Source organism: Cervus canadensis, chromosome 16 (genome assembly GCF_019320065.1).
Source record: "Cervus canadensis isolate Bull #8, Minnesota chromosome 16, ASM1932006v1, whole genome shotgun sequence".
Taxonomy (NCBI): domain Eukaryota; kingdom Metazoa; phylum Chordata; class Mammalia; order Artiodactyla; family Cervidae; genus Cervus; species Cervus canadensis.
In genome coordinates, this window is record NC_057401.1 from 63,131,756 (window position 1) to 63,141,292 (window position 9,537).

Here is a 9,537-nt window from a genome sequence, read left to right on the forward strand (position 1 = left end):
TGTCAGGTTTTGGCATTGAGATTACGCTGGCCTCAGAAAACAATTTGGAAGTATCCCTTTCTCTTTTATGTTCTGGTGATGTTTGTATATGTTTGGTACTATTTTGTCTTTACATGTTTGATAGAACTCACAGGCAAAATTTTTCTGAGCCTAGAGTTTGTAGGAAATGTTTGATAAATTCACTTTTTTTTTTGTTTTGTTTTTTATTAAAAAATATGGAACACTTCACGAATTTGCGTGTCATCCTTGCGCAGGGGCCATGCTAATCTTCTCTGTATCATTCCAGATAAATTCACTTTTTAATAGACGTACAACTATTTAGGTTTTCTGTTTATCTTGTCAGTTTTGGATAGTTGTGTCTTTCAAGATCATTCAGAAAACATGCATGTCACTTATCAATCATGTGTTGGCTACCATAAAGGATTCAGAGAAAACACACACAGCCATGACAGAGACCACGCAAACTTTAAAAGTAAGGGAGGAGAAACTTGAGTCTGAAAACTTTTTCTGAAGACAAAGTGAAAACTCCTAGAGGACAGGTAACAGTGATGCTGTAGAATTCACAAGGACAAGAATCTGGTAAGTCTCCTTGGGGTCAGGAGGGTGATATTTGAGGTGGTCCATGAAGATGAGAGAGTGTTCCTGGTGGCTCAGCTGGTAAAGAATCCGCCTGCAATGCAGGAGACCTGGGTTTGATCCCTGGGTTGGGACGATCCCCTGGAGAAGGGAAAGACTACCCACTCCAGTATTCTGGCCTGGAGAATTCCATGGCATAGAATACTATACCATTATATATATATAGTATAGAATACTATACCCCATGTATAGTCCATGGGGTCAGGAAGAGTCAGACATGACTGAGCAACTTTCACTCTGAAGATGAGATGGGGCTTCCCAGGTGACTCAGTAGTAAAGAGTCAGCATGCCAATGCAGGCAACACAGAAGATGCTTGTTCAGTCTGTGGGTCAGGAAGACTCTCTGGAGGAGGGAATGACAACTCACTGCAGTATTCTTGCCTGGAGAATTCCATGGACAGAGGAGCTTGGAAGGCTGCAGTCCCTGGGCTCAAAAAGAGTTAGACATGACTGAGCATTCAAGCATCATATGAAGATGAGATGGATTTTAATAGGAGAAGAAGGGGAAGGGAGCAGCTGATATTCCAGAGAAAAATAAAGACAGGAGCAGAGACAGACAAGTGGAGATTTGTTGAGTAATTAAGTTGTGGGTAATAAACAAGGTGAATATATGAAAAGATCCTCACCTGTCAAATAGTCTAGTTGGTTTATGGCCTCACGTTAGGACATTCCACACAAGCTATTATAGATTCCAGTGAGCTTTCACATTTAAACAGAAGCAATGCTCTTTTTTCCACTACCCCTCACAATTTGATTCTTATTTTTCGTGCAACTTGCATTGAGATAAAAGCTGCACACATATCTTAACATCCCAGCTTGGTAAGTGTGTGGAGACATGGAGTGCACATACCTGCCTTCATTCAGAATGTTTCCATCTTCCCAGGAATCCGCCTCCTGTTCTTTCCCTGTCAATCCTCAGCCCATCCAGGGGAAAATCCATTCTTGTTTCTCCAATTAGTTTAGTTTTGTACAACTAAAATATACAATGTGGATGTTTTTGTGTCCAGCATGTTTCACTTAACATTTTTCTATAAGATTAATCCATGCTATTAAGCATCTCAAAAGTTTGGTTTAACTGTGTGTGTTAGTCACTCAGTCGTGTCTGACTCTTAGTGACCCCATGGACAGTAGCCTGTCAGGCTCTTCTGTCCATGGACTTCTCCAGGCAAGAATACTGGGTTGAGTAGCCATTCCCTTCTCCAGGTGATCTTCCCAACCCAAGGATTGAACCCGGGTATCCTGCATTGCAGGCAGATTGTTTATCAACTGAGCCACCAGGGAAGTCTTTGTTTTTAACAACTCAGTAGTAATTCATTAAATTAATATATCTCAGTGGGTCATCACTTCTCCTGTTGATGGATTTTAGGCCTATTTTTAGTTTGGGGTATTTTAAGTAAATGCAGTCACTTTGTAGAATATTCTCCAAGTGTTAATACGACTGTGAGTTTCATCCATGTTTTTATGTGTAGTTGTTCTGTTTTACTGCTGAGTGGTACAGATTGTATCGATACACTGCAGTTTTTTAAATCCACTTACCAGTTGATGGACACTAGAATTTTTTCTGGGTTTTGACTGTAATAAGATAATATGAATATACACATGCAAGTTTAATTGTAGCTATTTGTTTTCATTTATCCTGAGTAAATACTAAGGAGTTGAACTGCAAGATCAAAACAGTCAATTCTAAAGGAAATCCATCCTGAACATTCATTGGAAGGAATGTTGCTGAAGCTGAAGTTCTGATACTTTGGCCACCTGGTGTGAAGAGTTGACTCATTGGAAAGAATCCCGATGCTGGGAAAGGTTGAAGGCATGAGGAGAAGGGGACAACAGAGGATAAGATGGTTGGATGGTGTCATCAACTCAATGGACATGAGTTTGAGCAAACTGTAGGAGATAGTGGAGGACAGGGAAGCCTGGCATCCTGCAATCCATGGGTCACAAAGAGTTGGACATGACTGAGCGACTGAACACCACCACCTATGAGGACATTTCAGGAAAAGATTAGCATTTGAATCAGCAGACAAAATAAAGAAGACCACCTTCACTAATGCGTGTCGGCAACACCCACCAGGCTGAGAGACTGAATAGAACAAAGCAGTGGAGGACATATGAACTGACTCACTGTGCTTCAGCTGGGATACCCACCTTCTCTGTCCCCTGCGCTCCTGGTTCTCCAGCCTTTGGACTCTGACCAGGAGTTACACCTTCTATCCCCTGGTTCTCAGGCCAACTGACTCCAATTCATACCATCATTTCCCCTGGTTCTTATGCCTTTGAATTTCCATGAAACAACTCCACCTGCTTTCCCGGTTCTCCTGCTTGCAGGCAGAAGATCATGGGACTTTTCACCTCCATAACCCAATGGGCCAATTCCTGTGATAAATCTCATCTTATGTTGTTGTTGGTGGTCAGTCATTAAGTCCTGTGAGACTCCTTGCAACCCCAATGGGCTGCAGCATGTCTGGCTCCTCTGTCCTCCTCTGTCTGCTGGAGTTTGCTCACATTCATGGCCATTGAGTCAGTGAAGCTATCTAACCATCTCATCTTCTGTTGCCCCCTTCTACTTTTGCCTTCAATCTTTTCCAGCATCAGGGTCTTTTTCAATGAGTTGTCTCTTCACACCAGATGGCCAAAGTATTGGAGCTTCAGTAACAGTGTTTCCAATGAATATTCAGGGTTGTTTTCCTTTAGGATTGAATGGTTTGATCTCCTGACTGTCCAAAGGAGTCTCAAGAGTCTTTACCACCACAGATCAAAAACATCAATTCTTTGGTGCTCAACTTTCTACATGGTCCAACTTTAACATCCATACATGACTACTGGAAAAGCCATAGCTTTTATTATACATACTTTTGTCCACAAAGTAATGTCTGCTTTTGAATACACTGTCTAGGTTTGTCATAGTTTTTCTTCCAAGGAGCAAGCGTCTTTTTAATTTCATGGTTGCAGTCACCATCCACAGTGTTCTCTTCTTATGTATCTCTCTATTCATCCTATTTGTTCTGTTTCTCTAGAAACTTTAATTCAGCATCTCACACTTTCTCCTACTAATCTGTCTCACTTGACTCCAAGAACACAGGTAGAGCTTTTTACTATCACAATGTTCAGAAGGGGAGACAGATCAGAGAAGTGAGGGAACTCAGGACCTCTGACTTCCACTCACAACACCCATCACCAGCCTTGGGAAAGGTTTGTTCTCCTGCTGGTGGAACAAGCCCAGACTGTAATAAGCCATTATTTAACTTCCTCAGGAGAACCTGGTGAGGCCATAAGGGTTATCTGCAGGTAAGGGCCCCTCATCAGCTCTTGTGAGACCTGAGGAGAAGGGTCTAGTCTTCAATAAAATGTTTCATTCACTCCCAGTGAATTCACACCCTTTCAGTTCATTGAGAAGTTTGCTTTAGCTTCTCACTGTTAACTTTTTAAGAGTGCTGCTGGGTGATTAAAGTGAAAGGAATGCTAGGGGAAGCAAGACAGCTACTTCCAACTTTCTTATAGCTTCTTGAAGTGATATTGCCTCTAAATTTATTTTCTAATTAAAAACAACATAAGAGCCTTGGTTTTTTTTTAAGCCCCAGTTTTCTAGTTATGTCAAAAGAAATTTGAAAAATTAGAAGGAACTAATTTTGACTTTCTATGTTTTTCTCTGGGAAATGTTTCTGCCTTGTCTGTTCCTAGACTGTGTTTATCCATCTTCTATATATATATATATTCTTTTTCCTGCAGAATACTACACACTTATTCCTGTGCTTGAAGGGTGACATCAGATAAGAAACAGAGAGAGAGTTGGAAGAGCTCTTACACCAGTGGGTCCATGTCTCCATTTCTCCAGTTATCGCCTGTTTCATTTCATTTTCTTTTGCCTGGATTTTGTCTACCCCACCCAGCTTGCTAAAGTTCAATGACTTCATATGATCTATTTCTTTCCTGCCTTTACTTGTTTCTTGAATACATTAATTCATCTTTTGATAGTCATTGGCCAGCATACGTATTTTTTAACGAAAAAGATAAGTGAGATAGGTAACGCTACAGACTCCCAAAGACCTCCATGTCAAAATGCCCATTGTTGGGGAATATGATGTGTTATGTGGAATTAAGGTTGCAAAAGAAATGAAGTTGAAATTAGCTGAACTTGAAAGAAGGCAATCATCCCGTGTTATTCTAGTGGCCCCAGTGTAATCACACAGGCCCTTAAAAGTTGAAGTAGAAGGAATCAGGGAGTGTGTGAGATGGATAGGACAATGGAAGAAGAGGTCAGAGAGATTTGGGGTGTGAAAGGAACAGGAGGCATTCTTGTTGGATTTGGAAAGGGAAGGAGTCAGGAAACAAAGAATATGCAGGCAGCCTCTGCAAACTGGAGGAGCAACAACAACAGAAATGGATTTTCCCTTAGAAGCTGCAGCAAGAATTTGGCCCAGACAATGCCTTAATTTGGGTCCAAACACCCATTTCAGACCTTTGGCTTCCAGCATAGTAAGGAAACTAAGGTGTATTGTTTTAAGCCCCCAAGGGATAGTTTGTTAGAGCAGTCCTGGGGAACCAATCCAATGAGGAAGCTAAAGGTGCACTGGAATGCTGACAATCATGATTAAAACACAGCTTTCTAGAATCGAGCTTCTCTGTTGCCTTTGAGTGCGTGCTGGGGAGGCTGAGCCTGCATGGATGTGGGGCTGGCAAGTGGGGGTGGGGGTGGGGGGGCTGGTTGTCATGGGAACGTGTGCACAAAAGCCTTCACTTTAACACAGTCCTTTCTTCAAATGATATATGATGATTGTATGTGTGTGTGTACGAGCATGTGTTCTCAAATTTTGTTTTGACATTCATACATTTTTTAAATTAGCTTTTATTGGAGTATAGTTGCTTTACAGTGTTGTGACATTCATATATTTTTAATATACCAGCGGCCTAAACACTGGGTATGGAGAAAGCTCTGTGATGTCCCAATGAGCATTTCTGAGCATCTCCATCTTTAGAGAGAACCCCTATCAATCTCTGAGTGTTTTATTGCACTGATTTTACTGTTGATCCCTCAGGCAATTAAGACCATGAAATACAGCATATTCTCTCCTATCTTTGAGGAACTTTTTTCCCCTTTCTAACTATACACAGAATTACAGATAAAACCGCAGGCTCCTTTCCTATGTTTTCCACATATATATATATATATAAACATAACATTTTAAACATATAAAGCCTGAAGAAATGAACAAAATAAATGTAAGCATCTATGCAACATAAAATCCAAATGATAAATCAACTGCCTCTTTAAGCAATGAAGGCATGCAATTATATAGAGTGGTTCCTGGCATTTAAATTATGATGTAGAATTAAACTAGTGGGAAATATTTCCCTGCCATCGTGTAGTCTGTTTATATTTTCATAGCTATTTAACTTTTTGTCTTGTTTTGCTAAAATATTTTTTCTTGAATTGCGCCATATACATTCTGTGTCCTAGAAACCCTGCCTGCCTTTTATCTGTGGTGTTTTTAGTGAATACAGCTAGCACGGCATGACACTTTTGTCTGTCCTGTATTCTTCATTGAACTAAAAGTATAAATACATAATAGGAGACTGCATTTATAAATATTAATGAAAAGGCAATGTGATTGCTTTTATCAGTTTTATGCAAATTTCAGAAACAAATTCCAGCCTTAAACACTTGTTATGATCCTTATGAAAATCAGCGAGAACCAACTTCTCCTATCATAGTAGATAATTGTTCTCTATGCGGAATTTTTTTTTTTATAGCAACTTACTGAGACCTTGAGTTCTGTTTTTATTATATTCAAATGAGTGACAGTCTTTCCAGATAGCAGTAAAACCAGTGATATAAAGAAAATATACCAAGAATGTTTATAAATTATTATATTCTTAGATACTATGAGCTGAATTGTGTCCCCAGCCCCACCCCAAATTCATATATTTAAGTCCTGGCCCGCCAGTACTTCAGAAACTGACTGTCCTTGGAGGTACAGGCTGTAAAGCGGTGATTAGGTTAGCTGAGGTTACTAGAGTGGGTCCTGGTCCAATATGAACAGTGTCCTTGTAAGAAGAGATGAGGACACAGGCATGTATGGAGTGGAGAAGTTATGAAGACACAGGGAGAAGACGGCCACATACAGGCCAAGGAGACGGGCCTCAGGAGAAAGCCCCGGGGATGCACACATCGTTCTCAGACTTTTCAGCCTCCGTGTGGCTCAGCTGGTAAAGAATCTGCCTGCAATGCAGGCAGACCTGGATTCGATGCCTGGGTTGGAAGATCTCCTGGAGAAGCGAAAGGCTACCCACTCCAGTATTCTGACCTGGAGAATTCCATGGACTGTATAGTTCATGGGGTCGCAAAGAGTCAGACACGGCTGAGTGACTTTCACTTACTTACTTACTTAATCTGAGAAAATACATTTCTGCTGTTTACCAGTTTGGGTTCTTTTTTTTTTTTTTTCTTTTCGATGGTAGCCCCAACAAACCAATAGGCTAGATCTAGATCTTGGAAACCAGCAACTCAGCTCCTCCAAATGAAGGAGAGGATTGAACATGGAGTCTCAATAACTACCATTTCTTCTAGACAAGAAATCGGTGATCTTGACAATGATTTTACAATTTTTAGAATTTTTAACTGATTTGTTTACATTTTGATTAGCATGCCCTTGAAACACATTCAAAATTAAATAGAACTTTTAAAGGCATACATTTTACATGAATTTATTTTACTATTGTTTTCAGTTAATAATCATATTAAAATTTCCTACTCTGCTCTATCTTTCCTAGATCTCAGGTTTACATTTTTGTCCAATCTTTGAATTTCAAAAATCCCCAAGCAAGAATTAACTGGAGAAACTAGACTATTTATAAGGTTTGCAATCATTACAAGAAAGTGAAAGTGTTCACTGCTCAGTGGCGTCCCATTCTTTTCAACCCCATGGACTGTAACCTGCCAGGCTCCCCTCTCCATGGAATTTTTCAGGCAAGAATACTGGAGTGGGTTGCCAATCCCTTCTTTGGGGGATCAAACCCAGGCCTGTGGCATGGCAGGCAGATTCTTTACCATCTAAGCCACTAGGGAAGCCCAATCACATCATTACATGCTCTTTTATAAACAGAGTTTACATTTAAAGTAGACAGATGGCTAGTGTTCCCACATTTATTTTTTTCTTCAACTACATGTACTACCCTTTCTAAATATAGAACTTTAAAATTAGCACTGGAAGCAAGAAATCACTGGAAAATTGAATGAGGGAAAATAAATTGGAAAATATGTGAACGTCAGATGAGGTAAAATACTTCGACATGTACACTTCAAAGCAAAGGCAATTTTGTACAATAATTTTCAAAGTTACTTCCTTATTGCTGTTGGGAGGAATAACAACCCAGGATTTTTTTTATTTCTCCACCCTTTTGCTAATTTCTATAACATTTTGGTCATGTAGATATTTATCATATTTGGGAAGATTCTCTAAACAGTTGTTCATTGTCTCAAAAACTGTGAGGTTTTAAATCATGAAAGTGTATTTAGGTAAAAAAAGATAAACAGAGGCAAGACTGGTTTTTTAAACAAGTAGTACAAACATTAAAAGCATGGCTCACTGTTGTTTACTTTAATGTATTGATTGTATATTTGCTTCTTTTTGTCTACAAGGTAAGTAAAGTGGCACGTGTGTTATTGATCACTTTCTACAAGAAGGTTTTTTAATTAGATCACTTCTGAGTTATAATCTTTTTCTTGCCTTTAAGTAATTTATAATCAATGCCTGTTTAGAAGTAAAAAAAAAATGGTGGATATTTAGTGTACAATAACTTCAGTGTTCAAGTCAATTAACCATTATACCATGACCCAAGGATAAATTAATTGCTGGAAAAAAGCAATGCTATTCTAGTTTATTCATTGAAGCTTGTGAGAATAAGCTGTTTTCCCTTTAAAGCTTTTCTATGAGCTTCCAAAACATGAAGACTGCCACACGCTCTTTTTCCAATGATCATATTTTTGAACAGGCAATTATTAATCAGTTTCTCTCAGTATTATTAAAATTTTCTATTAATACAGACTACATTGGAAAACTAGACCAATTGTGACAAAAATTATAAATGTATGTGTAATATCTGAAATTAAGTAAATCACTATTTTTTTTTTAACTTTTCCAAAGACTTAAAGGAACTTCTTTGCATATAACTCTTATAAGTGACAGGGTACTTTTGAAATTTTACATTTACCTTAAAATGGTCTTTTAAATTCTGAGTTGTTATTTTAATTTATATTCATTTATTAATTTGTATGGAACATCAACCATATAGCAGGCTGTCTTCGAAGCTCTAACATTTTACTAAAAATATATCAGTTCCCAAGTCATCCTTGGCTGGGGGAGTAAGTGCCCTGTGCATTTTGTAGGGTCCCGGGTCCCCAGGGCTCCACTTGCGGTGGTGTGTTCACTGCGCACAAGGCCAGTGGACTTGCCCTTGCCGCCTCTGTCTGCAGACAAGGAAGCACAGAGTTGCACACAAATGCAGACCCCAGAGCCCACTGTGTGCATTCTGACTTTCACTGAAAATGAAACTTTGAGTAAACTGCAGACATTTAACTCATTCATATGGAATGTTATGACTCTGCAGTGTTAGAGGGGAAATGGGGGAGTTCTTTGACCATTCTTCCAGCCATATATCCTAGAGCAGAGGTCAACGCCAATTCTTTTAGGAAGATATTAAAGAAGGAAAAAGCATGAGTTTGAGCGAGCTCCGGGAGTTGGTGATGAACAGAGATGCCTGGTGTGCTGGAGTCCATGGCGTCTCGAAGAGTTGGACACGACTGAGCGACTGAACTGAATTGAAAGAAAGGAAAAAGCTATCACCTTAAGCTCCGAATTTTCTCCCAAGCTTCAGTTTCTCTCTTTCTTTTTTCTATTGTGC

General features: G+C 39.4%; 1 non-coding gene across 1 annotated transcript; it reads right to left on the minus strand.

Moving 5' to 3' along the window:
• Positions 1-209: 209 nt before the first annotated feature.
• Positions 210-314, minus strand: LOC122454697. Its single transcript, XR_006273502.1, has one exon. It is a non-coding gene; the product is annotated as a U6 spliceosomal RNA (small nuclear RNA).
• Positions 315-9,537: the final 9,223 nt, after the last annotated feature.